Below are 20,980 nucleotides of genomic sequence, written 5' to 3' on the forward strand. Positions count from 1 at the left end.
CAAACCCAACCTAAACTAAGCTTTGGAATTCATCTTAAGGAGAGGGGGGAATATACAAGTTTCTGATTTTTAGCCTCTTGTTTGTATTTGTTTTTAATTTTGAAAACAGTCTGTGGCTCTGCCTTTACCCCTTCAATAAAGGACTTCCTGCCTTTTATCTCTTTGCATTTGTCTTTATTTGCACTTTTCTCAGCACTATTATTATCTCCATCCCAGAGAGATTCTAAATCTCTCCTTTCTGTATTTTATTGATAATAAATGGTTCATTCAGTTTTAAGATGCTGAACCAAAATATCACATAAGGGAATAGACAAAATCCATGGAGCCAGAATTATTCTGCAGAAATGTTGAAGCAACTTTGTTTTGCGGATGCCTTATTAGCACCTAATTATTTTCTATACATATACAGTATATCTATATCTATATATATAATAGATAAAATATAAAATATATAAAAATAACAGAAATTATATGAATTTTAAATTATACTATTTTATTCACATATATGTAATATATATATATTAAATATATATTATATATTTAATATATAAATATATTTTATATATAATTATTTAATATATAATTTTAAGTATATAATTATATTATTTTAAATTATATAAAATATAAAATATTATTATTGAATCATGTGGTTCTATTACAGTATAGAACCATATCATATGAACCATATCTCATATATATATTAACCATTCCATATATATTGTGTATATTATACATATATATAATATATGCGTAATATACATATTATGCACATATCACAGAACTCTGTTTGTATTATATATCTCTATATATCATCTATTAGATATATACATGTTATATTATCAGAATTCTATTACTCCATGATAATATATTTATATACATTATACATATCATATGTATATATAATATATATTATTATTATATATATCACCCCAAAATATATACATATATAGTGTCATAGAATTTTATTAAGTCTATTACAATATGTATTAGATAATTATAATTAATAATTATATTCCAGATAATGTATCTATATACATAATATATATAATACCATATAATGGGTATTATAAATACATACTATATATTGAATACACACAACACAGACATTAATAGAGACAGAGTATGTCTATATATACATACAGAATATAAATCTGTATATAAATATATATAATATTTAAATCTCCATATAAATAGATAATTCTGCTGTTTACTAAGACAGCCAGTCCAAAAAGGACTTAAGCAGAGACGATTCTGACTCCTTCACTTCATGTGTGATAACCACAGGCAGTGGAATTTGGTGCTCTCTAGATCTGTAGTTCTCTGGAATACTGGAGGGCTAAATTTGGTTTATGCCAATGGGAATTTTGGAGCCACCTCGTTGGAATAAACCTGGGCTCATCACAGGGGAATCTGGAAACCTGGCAGCTGTCCTGGGTGATCCCACCCTGACATCAAACAGCAGCTCTGGGTTATTTTCTATATATGAATAGAATAGAATAGAATAGAATAGAATAGAATAGAATAGAATAGAGATAGCAATAGGAATAGGAATAGGAATAGGAATAGGAATAGGAATAGGAATAGGAATAGGAATAGGACAGTCACTGTTACTATTATTTATATGATAACCATTTTATTATACCACATTAATATTATATATAATACATATACAAAATTCTATTATTATAACATTCCACACTATATGATTACTGCCTATATTTTGGGGATTTCCATGCACTGATGCAGCCAGAAAACGCTGCTGCAGAGGCTGCCCTGTGCTCACCCTGCCATGGGTTAAGCCACCAGGGGCCGTGTCCCCACATTAATGGCACAGCCACTGGTGCCACCCTATTTATAACCAGGTGTGACATTCATTCCAGATGACTTCCCCTGGCACAGGGACAGCTCTGGCCTGCAGCTCATTAAGGTGACAGCCTGCCCTGCCTTTTCCCCCACATTTTTACTTCCTCGTTTTGTTGCTGTTGCTGGATAATTTCAAACAATGCCCAAAGGCTTTGGGATATGACCAGGTAGGGGAAAAGTCCTTAATTAAGTGTAATCATCATAATTTCAATTTTAAAAAAATAGTGGGATAAGAAAATAAACAGTGGGGTAAAAAACAAACCTTATGGGAACATTTCTTACATTGTATCCACGATGGTTCCAAAAAGACAATGGGGACCAGCAGGCAGAGATGGATGTCTGCAGTCCCTCCAGGGAAAATCACTGGGGTCAACCCATGGCTGAACCTCCCCAGCCAGGGGAATCATATTTTATGGGCATATTTCCTCTTGAAAATCATGTCCAAAGGATGTAGGATGCCACAGGTTTTTCCCCCCAGGCATGAACATCACCAGGTATGTGTTGAAATGGTGGTTTGCTCCTTGAGCCCAAGAGCTTCTCCCTCCAAAGACTGGGCTCTCCTGATCTCCAACCCCAGCCATTGCTGGATAATTGCTCTCCCTTATCCTCGTGCTAAAACTCTTTATTTCAGTGGTTTTCCCCTCTCCTGGGTCCATCCATCCCTCCCTCCCCATGTCTTTGTGGACAGGAGTCAGACTTAACTCTGCTAAACTTTGCAAGGCTCGCCCCACAAAACACCCTCCCCAGCTCTGAATTTATTATCCCTGGACAGAAGGGACCACAGTGTCCCAGCAAGGTCACACCAGCACCCGGTGCTTCGGCCACAAATCCATCCTCATTCCTGATGGAATCATCCTTCCTGCCGTGTCTTAGAGCCACAACATCCCTTTTCTGCTGTTATCCTCTGCTCAGGATTTATCAGGTATCTGTCAGATCCTTCTTTCTCCACACAGATACCTGATAAATCCATCCCAAGCAACTCTCTGGTTCTTTGGTAATGGCATTTCTGAGGGGCTGTTGCAATTTAGAACATTTTAGAAAGGTTTCTCTCCTAAATTCCTGCTTTAACCTCCTCTCCTGCCAACCAGGATGCTTTAACCCTCAGCACTACACTCCCTGAGGAAAAGGGAAAGTAATTCCAGGTCTGGGGGGGGGACATAAACCCCAAATCCTCCCCAAATCAGGAGAAAATCAGGAGTTTTCAAGCAGAGAAGTCAGCAGGGTTGAGTTAAAACAGATTAACTGGAGTTAACAGGCAGGAGGATGGAGAGGGAACAGCTCCTGCGCTCCAGTGGTAAATTCAGGAGCAGGCAACAAGTCCTCGAGCGTGGGAGCAAAACCATTTTCCCTGAGGAGCTGCTGGGTCAGGGAGGTGAGAGCAAGGCTGTGCAGAGAAGGTGTCACTTGCTTTGGTTGTTAATGGTGAATCCTGCCAGGAACAGGCTCCTGGGAGTGCAGCGTCTGCTCCAGGAGCTGCTGAAGCACAGGAAAACACATCCCACAGGCTGCAAAAAGAAGGTGAACCAGCTTCCAGCCAGAAATGGCACCTTCTGGGTGCCTGAATGGGAGAGATTCAAGGATTATAAAAAGGGGCAAATCCCAGGGATGGATGGGAGATACATCTGAGTGTATGGGAAAACAGAATTTCTGTGCCATGCCCTTAAAGCCTTCCTTGTCTAAGCAATCTCCAGTCACTTCCCTCATGCTGCAGACAGGAATCCCATTGAAAACTCTCTCCTGTTTTATACCCACCAAATTCCAGGAGGTTCATCCTGAGATCCCTCCACGTCTCTATAAATGAGCAGTAGATGCACAGAGCAGTTTTATCAGTGAATCACTCGGGGTTTATGTTGGTGTTGCTCCAATCTGTGTCCACAAATCAATCCCAGAATATTGTAAAATGCCTGTAAAAGCAAATCCCATCACTGGGCAAACACCAGGAATCAGGATTCGGCATTTCTCAGCCTCTCACTGGGAAAATTGCAACTCCATGGAAAAAGCAGAGTAATAAAAGGAACCTGAGCAGGTGTGAATCAATGCAGCTCCTCCTCTGGTTTTTCCTCTCCCTGGCTCTGGGAATCACTGGAGAACCTCTGCAGGTATCCAAGGCTGATAAAATGTTAATAAAACAGCCCTTTCTGATGCAGGGAGAAGAAAATGAGGTCTGATGTGCCCCTGCACAGTGATGATGTGTGAAATCCTCTGTATCCCAAACCTGCCACCTTCCTGCACACAGGAATCACTAATTAATTACTGAATTCACTCTTTAAAAAGAAATTCAAGGTAGTTCTTTATTTTGGAGTTTTATGGCTCATTCCCAGGTTTAAAGACTTGGTTTATTTCTGAGGCACAGTGAGAACACACAGACCACACTTAATTTTTCTGTCTCCCTGCCATGATTTTGTGCAGTTTAGACCCATTTTGGCCCCTGTGCCAAGCCCACGACCTGCTCAGAGCAAGTTTCAAGCCTGATTTGAGCCTGTGTGACAACCCAGAGCACCGAGAGTCTCTGCTGGGCTCACCTGACGCTTTATTCATGGAATTGTTACAAATCAGCATTTTAGAGCAATTTTAAACTTCCAACAACATATACAGGGAGTCAGCAAGAAAAGGCACATCAGATTCTGCATCTACAGGAAACAGCACCAGCTCTGGGTGGACTAAAATCACTCACTCTACAATTTACCATCAAACAGCCCCTGTTGAGACTTTTCAGAGCTTTTTGGAGGAAAGGGACAGCAGCCTGAGGTTTTTTCCACAATCTTCTGTGGCTCAGGAGTTTCCATGGTGTAGCCAGGAGCAGATTTCCTTGAAAATTGTCTCATTAAAGTGGAAACAACACCTGCAGACGTGTGATGTGCTGAAATTGGTGCTGTTTTACTCCTGCTTTACACAGGAGTGGATTGCAATGGATTGCAGGAGAGATCCTGGGAATACAAAACCAATGTAAGAGGAAGTGAAATGAGAAGATTTAAACAAAGTCCAACTCTCTGCTCTGGTTCTTCCCCCAGTTTTTCAAGGAAGGATCCCTGAGTTTTCACAACACAAAGGGAGTTTGGCCCCTTTTTTTTCTGCTGATGGAGCAGCGTGGCTTTTCCAGGGACAGGGTTTAAATTTTTTACTGCTGATTAACACTTTTGGACCGTGGCCCTTCAATCTGTTTCCTGCCTCAAATCACCGGGAACTCATCACCAAAGACAACAAACCCAAACCACACCATAAAACAATCCAGGGAGGAAAGGGCTGCGTGAATCCTGTTGGATTAAAGCTCTGTTTAGTGCAGATTCGCACCAAATTATTGGGGTGGATTAATCAGAAGCTCATTAAAGTTGACTGGGATTGGTTACAAACCAATGGGTGGTTTGTGAGGGCAGAATTCAAGGGCTGGAGGATGCAGGAGCAGAGAGAGCACCGGGACACCACGGGCTGGAGAACGGGAGCACTGCAGCATCCTTGGGGGATGCAGGGCTGGGGCATCTCAGTGCCCGGGGGATGCACGGCTGGAAAATCCCGGTCCCCGGGGCCGCCGGTGCTCGGAGAGGGTTGGGATGCACAGCCGTGGGGATACACTCCCCAGCCCCGCTGGCTGCCTGTCCCGGTGTGCCCCCCGTTCCCCGGTGCCCCCCGTTCCCCGGTGTGCCCCTCGTTCCCCGGTGTGCCCCTCGTTCCCCGGTGTGCCCCCCGTTCCCCGGTGCCCCCCGTTCCCGGTGCCCGCTCTGATGGGGCAGGCGGGCACTAGGACCCTGTTCCCTGCCCAGGTCCCCTCTGTAGGTGAGCAGCACCAGGACCTGCTCGGCCTCCGCCGGGCGGCCCTCAGCCCCCGTTACCCCTTTTGGGGGGCACTCAGGCCCCGTTTTTCCCCTGCTGGGGTACACCAGAACCCCGTTACCCTCCGTTGGGGCGCAGCAGGACCCGATTTTCCCCCCGTTCGAGACCAGCGGGTCCGTTTCTCTCCGCGGGGCGCCGGGCTCGGCTCAGCGCCGCCGAGGTGTGGCTCAGTGCGCATGCGCTGCGCCCCGCCTCCGCCCTCCCGGCCGCCGCCGCTGCCGCCGCTCGCGGTGCATTGTGGGACACAAACAAAGTGCCCGGGCGGCGCGCGCGGGAGCTCGGACGGAGGCGCGCGCGCTGCCCCCCCCCTCCCCCCCTTCCCCCTTTCCCCCCGCGGGCACGCGCAGCGCGCGAACGCGCGCGCCCCCTCACGCCCCCCCCCCATCTCCGCGCGGGGGGGTCGCGCCCCCCCCTCCCCCCCCCCGGGTTTCCCGCGCGCCGCCCGAGGGGGAGGCGGCGGCCTCCGAACCCCCCCCCCGACAATATCCCGACCAATATCCCGGTCATCCCGCCGCCTCCCGGCCCCTCCCGGCCGCCATGGCCCCCAGATAGCGGCCCGGCCTCACCGACCGCCCGCAGGTAACCGGGGGAGCGCGGCCGGGGCCTGGGCGGGAGGGGGGGCCGGTCGGTCGGTGCGCGTGTCCCTCAGGGGCGGGGGGCGGTTTGGATCAGGCTCCGGCCCCTCATTCCCCCCCCACCGCCGGTTCAGAGCCGTCCCGTTCCTCAGCCTGTGTGTTCCCTCCCGGCCGTGCCCGCGGCCCCGCTCGCCCCCCCGGGGGATCCCATTGCGCGGTGCACAGCCCGTGTGTCCCCCTCCCGCGGGGCCGTGTCGCCCCCGCGCCTCGCCGAGGGTTCCCGGCCCGGGGGGTGTCTCCTGTGGCACCTTTCTCCGGGGGGTGTTCCCTGTCCCTTTTGCCCGGTGTTTGGGGGTGTCACCTCCCTTTGGGATGTCTCTTGGCCCGTGTTGTGTTGTTTAGAGGTGTCCCGGTGTTTGGGGTGTCCCTTGTGCCGGTGTTCCCCCCTCCCGGGCTGTCCCCTGCCCCTCTGGGGACACACAAACCCGGAGTTCCAAAGGGGCTGGGGGGGAAGTTGTGCTGTTTCCCGCATCCCAACGGGATACCTGCTGCCTCCAGTGCCGGCTCATGGGAGGAAATAGAGGGATTCCCACTAGCTGAGAGGCAGAGCTTGCTGTGTCCCTTTGTTGTTGTTTGTTTTCTTCCTACACCAGCCCCTTGTGCATATTCCTCAGTGCCCATCTGCCGGGGTCTGCTGCTCTGCCTCTGTGTCCACACACCGTGCTCCTCTGCCAGGAGCTGCTCTGTGTTTTTCTGCTCTCCCTCCATCTCTCCAGAGTCGTTTTCCTGTATAAACACAATCAGCAGATTCTGGGAGGGTATCATCTGTTTCTTGCTTGCTGAAAGCCTTTAAAGCCTCCTTTAACACACACACAGGGTACTCCCAAAATCTGCTTCCATGCAGATGTGGAGTGAGCTCTGGTCCTGAGCAGCACAGCCTGTTAAATCCCACACCTCAGGGGGCTCCTGTCTCTGCAAAAAGCTGCTGAGGTTTTCCCCATCCACAAAATCCTAAGGGATGACTCCTCCAGCCCATCTCCTGTGCTGTGGAGCCTGTTCTGCCCCCTGATGAGGGATGTGTGTCTCCTCCTCCACACTTGCCAGGGTTATCCCACTGATTTCCTGCCAGAAGTCAGTGCATCCCACACTCTGTGTGTTTGCACCCCTCAGGGAAGGTTGTTTCTATGGGTGTTTCATGTCCTGGGTGTTCCCACAGACTCCCAGCTGTTCCTGTGCTCGCTCCCATCCCCTCCCTGCTGTCCCCCCTGTGCCCACCTTGGCTGCCTGTCACATCTTCCATGGATGAAACTTCTGCTCTTTTCCTCTCTGGGCCCTGCTGATCCTGTGGGAGCCTCTCAGCTTGAGCCTGCCTTGGTTTGTGCTTGGACTAAAGTAAAATTAGAGTAAAATTAAGGAGTCTGTGTACTCCTAGGTGTCAGCACATCCCATGGATCTAAAATACCATCACTTTTCTCTTTTTCTGGTCATACACATAATTTGTCCACTCCGTTTTTTTATCTGAGACCTCAGAGCTCCTTGCAGTGCCTGAAGAGTTTCCAGGAAAGCAGGAGAGACACTTGTGATGAGGCCACAGAGTGACAGGACAAGGGGGATGGCTTCAAATGACAGAGGGAAGGATTAACAGGGTGTTGAGGAGAAATCCTTCCCTGTGAGGGTGGTGAGGCCCTGCACAGGGCGCCCAGAGGAGCTGTGCCTGCCCCAGCCCTGGGAACATTCCAGGCCAGGTTGGGCAGGGCTTGGAGCAGCCTGGGCTGGTGGAAGGTGTCCCTGCCTGTGGCAGGGGAGTTGGACATGATATTTAAGGTCCCTTCCACCCCAAACCATTCTTGGATGTTTCTAGAAGTCTCCTGCTCTCATAATTGTCTTTCTCTGAGACTCTGGGTTTGCCATTCCCCCATGGAGAGTTTCTCAGTTCTAGTTACACCTTTGCCCCTGTTTTCTCTCTGTGCTTCTGCCTGATAGGAGACTTTCCCTTAAAAAATTATTTTATTTATTCTTGGGGTGTATCCACAGGTACCCACATGGCAGGTGTTACTTAGGCAGAGCTCACCCAGTTCACCCCTGAGCTCCAAATGGATGTTTCCATGGATGAGGTGGTGGTGATTTATCACACACAGGACACACCTGGGCACTGCTGTGGACACTGATGGGTCCTGTGCAGGGAGGTCACAGAGCAGCACCCAGGAGTCTTTCAGAAAATTGGGAGTGCAATGAGCTTTTCTTCTGCCCTTGAGGTCTCCTCCTGCAGCTCAGTGTCTGCCTGTGATGCACATCCAAGGTGTGATGAGCCTGGAGACCTTGTCTGGGTTTAAAGGAGGTGGAGCTGAACCTGAGAGCTCAGACACAGCTAAATACCTCCATTGATGTCCAACTGTTTATTCCAGGAACCAGTTACAATGCTCTAAGTGCCTCTCCCTTGGGACTCCTTCTATTTAAACAGCTGGTTTTAATCCCAAGCTTTAATTGGTGCTAACACTCTCTTCCATGGGAAGGGAATTTCCAGCCCCACTTCAGTCTCCCCAGGTGGATGATGATGATGATGATGATGCTGAGGGAGGATCATGTCTGGGAGGTTTTGCCCTGGTTTTGTTTACAAGGTGAGGGAATTCCTGTCTCTGTGACTGTGAGAGGTTTGGAGAGGAGAGACTGTCCTTACATATTCCTTCTGCAGTACGTAAGAGGAGTAGTCAGTGAGTGAAACTGAGTCCTTGCCACGTTTGTTGTAACAGGAGGTTAATCATAAACTCTGGCACTTTCCAGAGGGGTGGTTTCACTCTGCAGTGTCTGTAGAGAGCTGTGCTGCTCCGAGGGTCTGCTCAGCTCTTTGCTAAGAGAATGAAAAGCAGAACAGCCTCCCCCTGTGTGAGGCTGAACAACCATCCAGACACTGGTTTTGGTTGTATTTGGTGGTTTTTCTGTGAATGGATGTGAAGTGTTTGAGTCTTGGGGGGTATTTCACATCACTATTTCACTGGCCTCGTCCATTAGATCTGCCAAACTTGCTTTTCAGTGAGCTTGGAGAACATCTGAGTGTGTTCCTAGGAGAACATCTGGTGACAAATGTTGGAATTGGAACTGGAATCCACCAGCTTAAAGAAAAAGAGAATCCACCTGTGACAAAACAGTGCTGGCTCGTGACGAGGAAGGAGACATCCCCTGACGTAGAAGGGATTGTCTGTTGACATTCTTCTCCCTCTCCCGGTTATAAGTAGGTTATCCCCGCTCAAATTATGCAACTGTGCAGACAGCCAGACTTCAGGAATTCCAAATACTTCAAATGTGTCAAGTGCTGACTCCTAAATTAAATGCCACGGTTGCAGAGCGTGTTCACAGTCTGTCACTTGAAATGCGACATCAATCTTGGAATCGCGTGTGGCTGAGAAGGGGCAGCAACTTAATTGCTTGTTTCTCTCTCAGGAAGTGTTATGTGAGGGTGCAGGAGCCAAACTGGGTGGGAGATGTGCCTCTCTACCTGTGACAGCACTTCCATATGGAAGGCAGCAGTTACAAGCAGAAAAAAAAAAAAAAACTACTGAAAACATTGATTTATGTAACAAATTGAAATGCTTCGTTTTCTGTGGCTGTTGTTGCCTCAAAGATGCAGTTTGCAGCTTCTAGGTCTAATTAAATAGTTGTGTGCTTATTGCTAAGTAAACACAGGAGTCCATCACTCTCCTTGCCTTGGAGAGCAAATTGATTCTTCTGATGGTTTCACCAGAAATGGTGGTGGTAGGAAACGAGCTGCAAACCTGATAAAACAGGAGGGCAGGAAATGTAAACGCTCAGCATTTCGTTCAGTTCTTACATTCCATTTAATCAAGTTAAGGGAGTGACTTAAACTGTGCGTTATTTGTAAATAGCGTGTTCTTAATGTGTTCCACTTTAGAGCTGGGGAAATCATGATTTCATGTGAGATTTATCAGAGGATGTGAAGGGTGGGTGAATAAGGGCTGCAAAAAGTGTGTTCTGGTGATGAAGGGTTTGAGTGGTCTGAGCTGGCAGTGCCTGTTGGAAGGGAATTCCCTCCTGTCCTGGAGGGAATTGCCCAAACATTTCAAAAAGTTTATACCTGGAGCCTCCACAGGATACCCTGTGGTGAATCCCTCAGCTTGTACAAAAATAATACCTGGCTTCTGGGGTTTTTTTGCTTCTTTTTAAATTGTCATCTCATTGAGCGCCTCCTGCTTTCTGTAGTGTGAGAAAGAATAAAGAATCTTCTTTGCATCAGCACCTCCTTTGTGATTTTATAGGTTTCCATGTTCTCAGTTCTCTCTCTTTGGGTCCTCCTTTTCCAGGCTGCATTGTCCCAATCTCTTTAGTATTTCTGTGTGTGGAGGCAGCTCTGTATCACTCTGGTTTGTTTTGGTTTTTTTCTTTGAGCTCTGCTATTGCTTTGAGGTGATTTGACCACATTTGTTTACTCAAAAAGACTGAACAAAGGGAGATGTGCTTTCTAATAAAGGGATATTTTGTAGGTCCTGTGTGATAACATTATAAACATTTACTGTGTGTAATATTTAAATTCAAATGAACACAGTAATCGTAGGGAGAGATACTGTAGTGGAAATACAGACACTGAAGAAGATCTCAGTTTATAAATACAGCTACAGATGGCCCTTGATAAAGCATTTTGTATTTGGATATTACCAAAGAGAGCATTATGGAAAAAAACTACAGTTGTGGTGGAGCCTTGCCAGAGTTGAGTCTGGTGGAAGGTGCCTTGTCCTGTGGAGACCTGAGAGAAATTCCTGGTGGGTTTGGGAATCCCTGGTGAGTTAAGGGACACTTTGCCCCCTGTTAGGGACAGAACTGGCAGTGTCGAGGCTCTGTGGTCTCACAGTTCCTGCACTTTGCTTTCAACATCTTGTTTTGGTTTTGTTTTTAAGTGGATAAATACCCCTGTTTTGAAACACCTACTGTGAGAAGTGTCGGTTAAATGTTACTAAAGATGCTGGAGGTTAAAATAAAACCCACAAAACTCTCCTTATGCCCAGCACAAACCATGGACATGGTTCTGGCCATACAAGGGCAGACAGCTCCAGCCTGTGGAGCTCCTGCTCACCTGATAACAGCGATTTGTGGATAAATAAACACAAGGACTTTTCAATTTCGCAGCCAAGAAGAACTCCTTTTAGGCATTTATCTGCATAAATGACTCATTAGGAAAAATAAAGGTACTCGTAGTGCTGAAAGGGTGATGACACAAGCACATTCCTGCCTTGCTTGAACTTGTCGAGGATTCTTTGGGAGCTGTTTCCGTTGGGAAGGAAAGGTGGCTGTTGTTGGTGTGTCTGTGACACCTCGGCTGGCTGGCAGCACTCCACCTGTCTGGATCAGCGAATCCTGCTCTCCTCCTCGGATCTGTGAGATTCTGCCTTCATCTCTCCCCTCCTGCTCTTTCTTTATCCAGTTTTTTGGTGTTTTGTTTTGTTTTGTTTTGTTTTTTTTTTTCAGTGTTGCTTCCAGCACTTGGGGCTGCTGTTCTTCAGATTTGTATTGCCCTTCAGAAAAAAAAATAGTTGATGCGGATTTCATTAGGGTGTGATGCTTCCTGGAATAAAAGTGAGAGAGAAAAGCTGTCATTTGGTGTAAAAAAAAAAAAAAAACCCTGAATATTTCAAACAATCAGTCAGTTGGCAGGTAAGCTTTGTGCTGAACTGGTAAAAAACCAGCATTTAGCCAGATTTGTTTGTTACAAACCTACTGATTGTGGCTTGTCTTGCAGTCACTTATTTCTGTCAAATGAGGGGACAAGGGAATCATTTCCAGGGACAGGAGAAGACACGGTTTGGGGGATATTGAAGAGGAGAGACTCTGCATTTTATTTGCTTTTGGTGTGACGCACCCCAAATTTTGCCTTGCAGGAAAAGAAAAAATAACATAGATAGAGAAATTTTGTTATTTTTATCTTTTTTGACTCTTCCAGGGCTCCAGAGGAGTTGTGCTTCCAAGAAAATCTTGAGCCATACTACCATTTTTTCCTGGTGTTTCCTCCACATGCCACCACCAGAAAGGGCTTGGTGATTTTTGCTTTTCTGACTAATTTGAGAGTCTTTTTCATGTATATTTTTCCCCCGACTTTGTGTTGATTTGCCTGCAGAGTGTCTGAAAGTGAAGGCTGAAATGCTGTGGGTAGCCATGGTAAAACAAGAAAAAATAGATTTCTGGGATTAGATTTGAAATTAGCAGGTTGCTGCAGTTGCTGCCACGTGCAGATGAAAGTAATATATTGACATTTTTTGGCAATTTGCAGTGCTTAGGAGTATTTAATATTCACTTGGGGGGTTTTGTGCTGTTGTTAAAGACCAAGGAATATAAAATTACAGCCTCATTTTTTATTACAGAGTGGGAAGTGGTCATCTAACAGCTTTTCTACACTGAGAAATTGAGGGAAAAAACTTAACCTGAATTTGCATGAAGCAAAAATATAAAAAAAGTTCCTGAGATGACATAAAAATGATGCATGAGCAGTGCCATGGAAAGCGTGGTTAGAGTTGAATATGTGCCTTAGGGCTGGAACACATCAGTTCCTTCATTGTAAACTGATTATTCTGAGGCAATTCCCTGCATAAGGATATGAGGAGGAATCAAGTCACTTGTTGCTTTTATTCTACAAAAAATAAATAAATAAATAAATAAAAACCCCAAAAATTCCAAAAAAATAAAAATAAAATAAAATAAAAAAACAAAGCAAACAAACAAAAAAATTAAACAAACAATAACAGAAAAGTGGAGATGTGTTTCTTATGTTTATGGCACATTTAGTAGTTTGATCATGTGTGTTTTTTAGGGAATTGGTGATAAAACCAAAAGTACAGGGTAGTGAATCTGCAGTGAAATATCCCCAAATGCTCTGTCTTAGTGAAATTCACACATTAATTTTTATTATGAGAGTGAAGGGAATTCAGTGTGGACCAAACCTTTTCCCAGTTAATTCTCATATTGCAGAACGAGCCTCAGTTTTAAGTGCTGCCAGAAAAATCTGTTTTTATGTGTTTTATGCAATGATGAGATTCCTACAATGCAAAATTTAAAGCACCAGGGGCTGGGGAAGGTGGCATTTATCTGCTTTGCTAATTCAACTCTATGAAGGTTATATCAGACACATAAACTTTCTGCAGCTTCAAAAAAGCAACAAGTTAAATCTGGGCCCTTTGAAGTCGTCAATGGTAACATTCTGTTCTCCAGAAGCCACGACTTCAAATGATCACAACCAAAACTCAGAAAAAACTGTCGTGGCTGAGGAAAACAAGACAATTCTCCCCAGATAAATCTTATTTCAGAGTGTCACTGATACATGAAACGTGGGGTTTATTGCAGTTATTTAGAAAGGTAGAGAGCCTTTAAAAAAAAAAAAAAAAAAAAAAGACATCTTATTTCTCTCTCTGTAAATGATCTCAGGAAACATCTGAGTGTTGAGAAAAGCACTCTGTGACATCAGCTCAGTTTACATACAGCAATCACTGCTGTCCTGCCCTGATTATTGTAATCTCTGCTTTTAATTAGATGCTGAGATTAAGAGCTGTTGTGCTGCTCAGTGCCCTCGATGTGTTGTTGTTGCTCCCTGTCAGTTCTGCCTGCTCTGCTGTCCCTGCTGAAGGAAGATGCTCTGAAAAGATCTAAGCACAGTTTGCTTTACAGACACATTAAGAGAATAAAAATACACCAGAACCCCCTTCTCGAGACTCTTTCAGGAGGTTAAAATAAAATAGATATTGACAATACCTGGCAAGAAATGAGGCACTGCAGCAGACTGGTGCTCTCTGTGCCTTTTATTTAACTCTTCATTTAATTTAAAGTATGGAGATCTTACTGCAAAGTCACTTTTAACTCATCGCCTTCCAGTTCACAGCTCAAGTCAATTCTAATGTATAATATCAAATTTTCAATTTGTGCTGTTGGATTTCCCATGATCCTGGGACTCCAGTTCTCAGCCATGTGGGTTTGTGTGTTGTGCTGATATTGTGCTGACCATAACCTTCTGATCAGCATTTTCTGAGCCAGTGTCTTGGAGATCTTTGCTGAAATAAGTTCTTATGGCACTTCACAGGTGAATTCTTTAATCTGTTATCTGAGTACATGAATTTTTTCCAGCCAGGTCTTTACCTTCACCTCCTTGTTTTCACTCACAGCTCTATTTGTCACACTAGTCAAACATTTAATGAAGTTCTCATCATAGCTGGCATTTCCTCTTTTTCTGAAAAAATACATTATCAATTCAGTTTGAGACACTCTGACTTCAGTAAACACAGGTGGTATCCCAATTTCTGTTTGTTTTCTTACTCTTCCTTCTTTTTTCTTCAGTTTGTTTTCTCTTGGCTGGATTTCTGCACTTGTATACAAACACCTGCAATCACGTATCTCTGAGAGACGAAAACATCTCTATATTTTTTTTAATAATCAAACCTTGCACACTAAATATTTGAGAGACGAAATTATCACAGTGCTAAATGTTGCCAAGCTTATTTTGCAGGTGTGCACCATAAAACCAGACAGCCTTTGAACAGTCCTGCCTCTCTCCTGGTGCTCTGACACCTTCTCCCTGAGAATTTAAAGTATCACTGTGTAATCACAGCAATGTTTCATGGAAACACTTTTAGACTGGCCCCTAATGGAAGGAGTGGCAGCATGTTCTGCACACCTACAACATGACATTTAATCTGCAGGTTTTATCTGGGCCAGGAGTTGTAGCTATGCTTTAATCTTGCTGCATTAATCCAGCACACTCAGAGCTCCAGGTCGGCTCCCAGTGGTTCCCAAACGTTTGGGTTACAAGCTGTTGCCAACTCGCAGCTTTTCCCATCAGTCAGGAGGGTCTGTGCTCAGCCAGGGCCATTTTCAGAGCTCTGCTGATGGATTTTCACTGCCCTGAAGCCAATGGGGGCATTTAACAGTTGAAGCTTCACTGTGGACAACTTAAATTCCAGCCCTGTGACACTTGTGCGGTTCATAATGTCCCCATTTATCTGGGCATTGGTTTTCCACTCCAGACCTGCTCTGTGGCAGCTGTGAGTCCATCAGAGCACAGCTCTCATTTGCCTGAGACATAACTGATGTGCAAATCCTGCCATAAAAATTAAAAAGAGAGGACTGAAGTGGAATTAAACTCTCCTCCCAATTTGAGATCAGACAGGAGAGTGTTGCAGGCACCTTCCTGCAGGCCGTATATCAGGCTTGATAAGGGACAGGAATAAATCCACAAGTGTCACTCTCATGAGGAAATGACAAGCCAGAGCTGCAAGAGAGTCTGCTCTGAGTCTGTGGCTGCTGCTGAAGTTAATGAGTGTGGCCTTGGAATGTGTAATTATTACAGTCAGGCAGAGGAGGGATTAATTCTGCCAGATGGGAGAGCTCCATCCACTCTGAGTTGCAGGACATGCCTGGGGGGTTCAGACAGATCCACTCTGGAAGATGCATCAGCCCAAATAGGTAAATTCTGTGCCTTGTTCTGTTTTTGAAGGTTTGTGGAGTCCCTGTGGCCGCCAGGTTTGGACATTTCCATCCTGTGCCCTGTGCTGGGCTCTCCTCTGCAGGCTCTTCTCCTTTCAGCCCACACAGACTCTCTTTAATATTTCCTTTTACACTCCCAGAGCACAACTGCTGAGTTTTTACATCCAGCTTCTTAATTCCCATCAAATTACTAGTCAGGAAAACAAACAAAAATCCCTAAGACACGTTGTGCTTCACCTTAAATATAGAAACAGCAATTCCTGAAAAATAGTGATGGTTTAACTAATGGCTTTCAGCTTTTTTCTTTGCTGTGACCTCACAGTACAGGAGCAACAGCTCTGATATGTTCTGTGTTGGTTTTAATATTCTAAAATAATAGACACATATATACACCTCTTTTTCATCACACTGGATGTTTTGGGGTTTTTTTTTATTTTTATGTGCTCAGGCAGTCTTGTGACATGAGGAAGACTTTGATCACCTGAGTTTGGAAACTGTAAATCTTTTCTTGGAGTTTTATCATTTTGAATGAGATATTTGGAATGAAGCAAATATTTCTGATTTATGCTTGGCCCATATTGCTTTAACAGCAGCTGTTGTGCTTAATATCCTTAGTGTAAAAATACAAAAATTCTGCAGAACCACAGAGGAACAGGAAGTACAAACTGAGGTGTTGGTTGTCCTTTTTTTGGGAAGGGAGGTTAAATCAAGTACCAGGAAGGTGTAGAAGTGGATTTAAAGGATGGTGCAGTGTCTCACCATATCTCACACATTGCTGCTGCTAAGAATTGAAACAGAATGCCAAAATAAGAGGATTTTTTTTTACTCTTTCTTGTATGGGAATATAGAGAAGTTAATTAAATAATTTTTTAAAATGCTAACAGTGGTTAAAGCATGCTTGTTGTCAGCTCCTGGATCCAACACTCAGCTGAAGTTCCACTCAGTCTGAGATAATCTGTGCTCTTCTGCTTGGGGAAAGTCTGTTGGTACTGCTCCCTTAAAATGTGTATGTAAATGTTTTCTAATTTTATCCTTTCAGAAGTGTTCTGTTGCAGCTGACATCCCATCTCCACTTACAATAAAACCATTTTGTAGAGCAAATTGATGGGTTTGGCACCCCACTACTCATCTCAATGCCTCCACCAGCCCTGGGAATTAAAAATGCACCTACTAGATTTGCATCATGCAAATTCATTTTTCCACAATCTGAGTCAGTTTTTTTTCCTATCCCCGTGAAAGATGAATGTTTTCGGTGGCAGTGACAGTGTGAGTCAGAGCTGCAACTGTGAGCTGGGGCTTTGCCACGGCCTCACACATCTGCTTTCTTCTTGTGGCATGAAGCTTTCGTTACAAAGCTTTTGGTTTCCATGTTGTTATTCCATTAATTTGAGGGAAATTGGTAGGAATAAAAAATGTGTATTTCATGGGCACTCTGGGCCTGACTTTTTCCCGAGTAATTATTTTGGAAGAAGAGCTGTTGGATGTTTTTCACCTTGTCTTTTGCAGATAAACACCGTTCCTGGTCTGTTGGAGGACTCACAGTAAAGAAATATTGTAAATACTTAGAGTAAAGAAATAAAGAAATGTGTCCTTTTTGCCCCTATCTCTTTCCTGCCCCTGGGCCTTGTCACAGCTCAGGATTTCCAGATGTGCAAATCTTTTCAGCAGCAATTTTTAGTGAAGAGTTTGACTTTGTAAACCTCAGCTCTTTGCAGCACTCAGGAAAAATTTACCTAAATGTTCACAAATTCATTTAAAATTGGGGGATGAGAGTAACTTATTGTCAGGATGCAGTTTCTGGGTGTGATAAACATTCAGTGATAATTATGTAGGTGATTTACATTGACCTGGATCAGTTTGAACCGCAGCTGCTTCCTGGTGGTGTTTTAATTTCCCTCCATGGAGCTGAAAAGTCTCTTTTGGAGCACTGCCTGCCACCCTTCTGCTGGGCTAGACCTAAAATTTAAGATGTAAATTCCATAATTTGGAAAGTGTGTTTGCCAGGTATTTTTTTAGAGGAAGAGGTGGATGCTTGTGAAGCAATTTGCCACTGTAGGATCTTTGGAAAGTGCTGTTGTAAAAATTAAATAAATAAATTTAAAAAACTGAGTGTGGAACGAAGGAACAGGCTGGGGGTGAGCACAGAGCACCCAACAAATGTTCCCTGTGAGTGACACTGATGGTCATGAAGTCAAAATTCTGGCACATGAACCTGTCAACAGTTGTGTGCAAAACCCCAATCTTTACAAAATACACGGTCTTGTCAAGTGCAGTGTTTTTGGAGTACATTGGGAAAGCACAAGACACTCTTTATGTGCCTTCTGCTGTGAAGGGAGTGTTAACTGCTAACAATAAAGAGCTGGGTTGTAGTATTTCAGCTTTCAGCTTGTGAGGTGAAATTGCTCTTCCATTCCAGCTCCCGAGTGGAATTCTCTGGAATTACCTACCTGTCATCAGCCACTCCTGGCTGGGCAGACAGAGATCCCTCCAGGGGACTGCTCAGTGTGCAGCTTGAGCCCTGCCCAGGAACAAAACACCTCCAAAAAATTCCTCTTCTGGGACAATTGTCCTCTTCTGAGGAGCTGGGAGGAAAAGGACACAGGGGCAGCATCAGTGTCCTGGGATATTTTGGTGAAATGGTTTGCAGAGTCAGTCTGGCTCCAAGGACTCAGTGCTCCCAGTTGTTTGCAGGCTGTGCCATCACCTCATCCCAGCCCAGGCTGCAGCTTGGCATTTCTCTCAGGTTTAACATAACGGTGTTTATGCAGTAGCTCCTCAACACTGGCTTCTTTGTGCACTCAGGGTTTGGAATCTGCTGTCCTGGAGGAAATTGCAGTTTTCCAGCCCAATTTCCCAGAACGGGGTCATTTCCCTGGTCCACTCACCCAACTGCAGGCAAAGGTTACAGGTTTGCATTCCAGGGATTCCAGAGCTGCACACTGACATCACTGTGAGCACAGAAACTCCTGTTTTCCTCTTTGACATGAGCACTGTCAGCCTTGAGGTCAGACTAGTTTTACCAACCTGAGCTAAAATATGATTTTAAATAAATTTTAAATAGAAAGTGCTGTTGATTGGTTTGAAACTAGAATGGTGTGGTGGCTCTGGCCAGCAGCTTTGTGAAATGAAGATTCACAGTGGAGATTACACCTTTTTTTAGTCCAGCTGCTGTTTGGGAAGCCAGATGTGTGTTTAGATAGAAATAGAAATAGCAGACTTGAAGTTTTTGATTGAAGCAGTTGTTGTGATTCAATTATCAGCTTAATTATATTTAATTATAGTACCCAGTTAATTTGAGGGCGTTGGGGGTGCTGGTACCTGTGTACTGCTGGGAGATTGCAGAGATAAAACGCTCCAGGTGACATGTTTATCCCTCTGGAAGATTTGTCTGGGCCTTGCTTGCTGCTCTTGGTGGAATGCTGCCCTAACCAGTGCCCAAGGAGTGATCTGCATTAAAAATAAATTATAATATATTTTTAAAAATCTGATTTACCCCATGGGCTCACAGTTGGATGCATCTGAGGGCTTGGGGAGCACCAGGGTGGGAATTTCCTCATCATTTTGAGGCTACAAAGTGGTAAAAAGTCTGTTTGGTTTCAGCGTTGGGAAAAAAAGTTGTTGTTTTCATGCTGTAAATTGCCGCAGGTCAGGATACAGAGGTTAAAGGGAGGGTTGTGGTTTCGTGGTGCTAAAAATGACTTTTGTTTTGAAATGATGTGACTAAGTGAGAAACTGAATGCGAACAGCTCCCTGAGTTTGATTCACTGACTCTTCTAAAATATTATTCTAGATACCATGTTTCAAAGCCAGTTATTTGAACCATAACATTAAGCAGCAGGTGAATAAGGAGCTAAATTCTGTGTACATGGAAGTAGATACGTTCCTTGAGCAATATTTTTCAATTCCAATATAGTTTCTTTTCCATTCACAGTTTTATTACATTACAACATTACACTTAGAGTGTTCAGTTTCATCTCTGCTGTTTCTAAACTCAGAAATTTGACACCTGCTTAATCCCAAAACAGTTCCTGTGCCCTGGTAGCTGCTGCTGAAATTTGCATTTCAGTAGCCTTGAAACAGTGGCCATGAGCTGAGATACTCCAAAAGGTCAGGTCTTCATTTGTGCTCCTGGGAGTAAAAAAAAAAAAAAAAAAAAAAAAACTAATTTTCAAATTAGTTGTACAAAGCCTTTGGTGCAGTAGCACTTCCTTTCAGACTGCTCTTGGCTAATAGTGTACAAAACTGAAGTGCTCCCATCTGAATTCTCACCTTGTTCAGGGCTGCTGTGATGGTGATTCCTCACATTTCCAGGGGCAGGAATACACGCTGCAAAATCCATTCTCTCCAACTTGGAAATGTCTGTGGCAAAGTTAAATACAGCCCCTTAAATATGGACTGTGAATATTTTTAAAACTTGTGAAAGTGTCTTTTGAATTTTGCTGTGTTTCTCTAGAGGTCTGAGATGTGTTATGGGCTGGGGGAATGGGAGGAGGAGCCTCACTCTCCCTGATACCATCCCTGCTCCCTGCATAGAGAATCCCCAGTAGTTTGTGGCTCCAAAATTAACAATTTTTCCACCTCCAGCCCACTTATCTCTTAGTTTAGGTGTGCACCTCGCTGTCCCCAGCCCAGCATTCCCAAGGTGTGGGTATATTTAGTTCTTGGATGTGACATCCTGCACCTCACGGTCCCAGAGCTGCTGTCAGGGGCTGCCTCAGAACGGGAAATAAAGTGTTATTTTGAAATAGTGATAATACAGAGATGATGGACTGGGGCAGAGTTGCAGCCCTTCACCCTCTCAGGTCACTGAATTGAGTGCAGCCATAAAAGTGCCTTGTGCCACTGAAAGATTAGAAAGAACCATTGTATAACCTGGCTGTGCTTTAAGAACCCTCATCCTTTCATGTGGAAAACACTTTCATACTGTTTAAATTACCTTCTAAAAATATTTGATGTTTTTTACTACATCATTAACTGGAAGGAGCTGATATTGTTTCCCCCCTCCTCAGCCCAACCTTTTGGATTTTCCTGAAAATACCATGTGTGTGTGGATGTTCCTTGTTCGCACTGAGCCCTGGGTGGGAGCCACTTGTTTGAATGGAGGTGTCAGTGCAATGAGGGTGAAAGTCATTTTACAGAAGTGATTTAACAGAGCAATAGCCCACATTTGTGGCAGGAACGCTGCTCCTGCAATAAATTTAAATCAATTTATTGCACATCGCCGGCTTCCGCTATTTTATTTT

At 44.5% G+C, this 20,980-nt stretch overlaps 1 protein-coding gene across 2 annotated transcripts in view; it reads left to right on the plus strand.

The window, feature by feature from the left end:
* The first annotated feature begins 6,159 nt into the window (after positions 1-6,159).
* ZBTB44 (zinc finger and BTB domain containing 44) overlaps positions 6,160-20,980 on the plus strand; it is a 33,012-nt gene continuing 18,191 nt past the window's right edge. For both annotated transcript variants that reach the window (XM_083878018.1, XM_083878019.1), the window contains exon 1: positions 6,160-6,270. The gene's annotated coding sequence lies outside the window, so the exon portion shown is untranslated. The remainder of the gene's footprint in view (positions 6,271-20,980) is intronic.

Source organism: Zosterops lateralis, assembly GCF_965231275.1.
Source record: "Zosterops lateralis genome assembly, chromosome: 25".
NCBI classification, from domain to species: Eukaryota; Metazoa; Chordata; class Aves; order Passeriformes; family Zosteropidae; genus Zosterops; species Zosterops lateralis.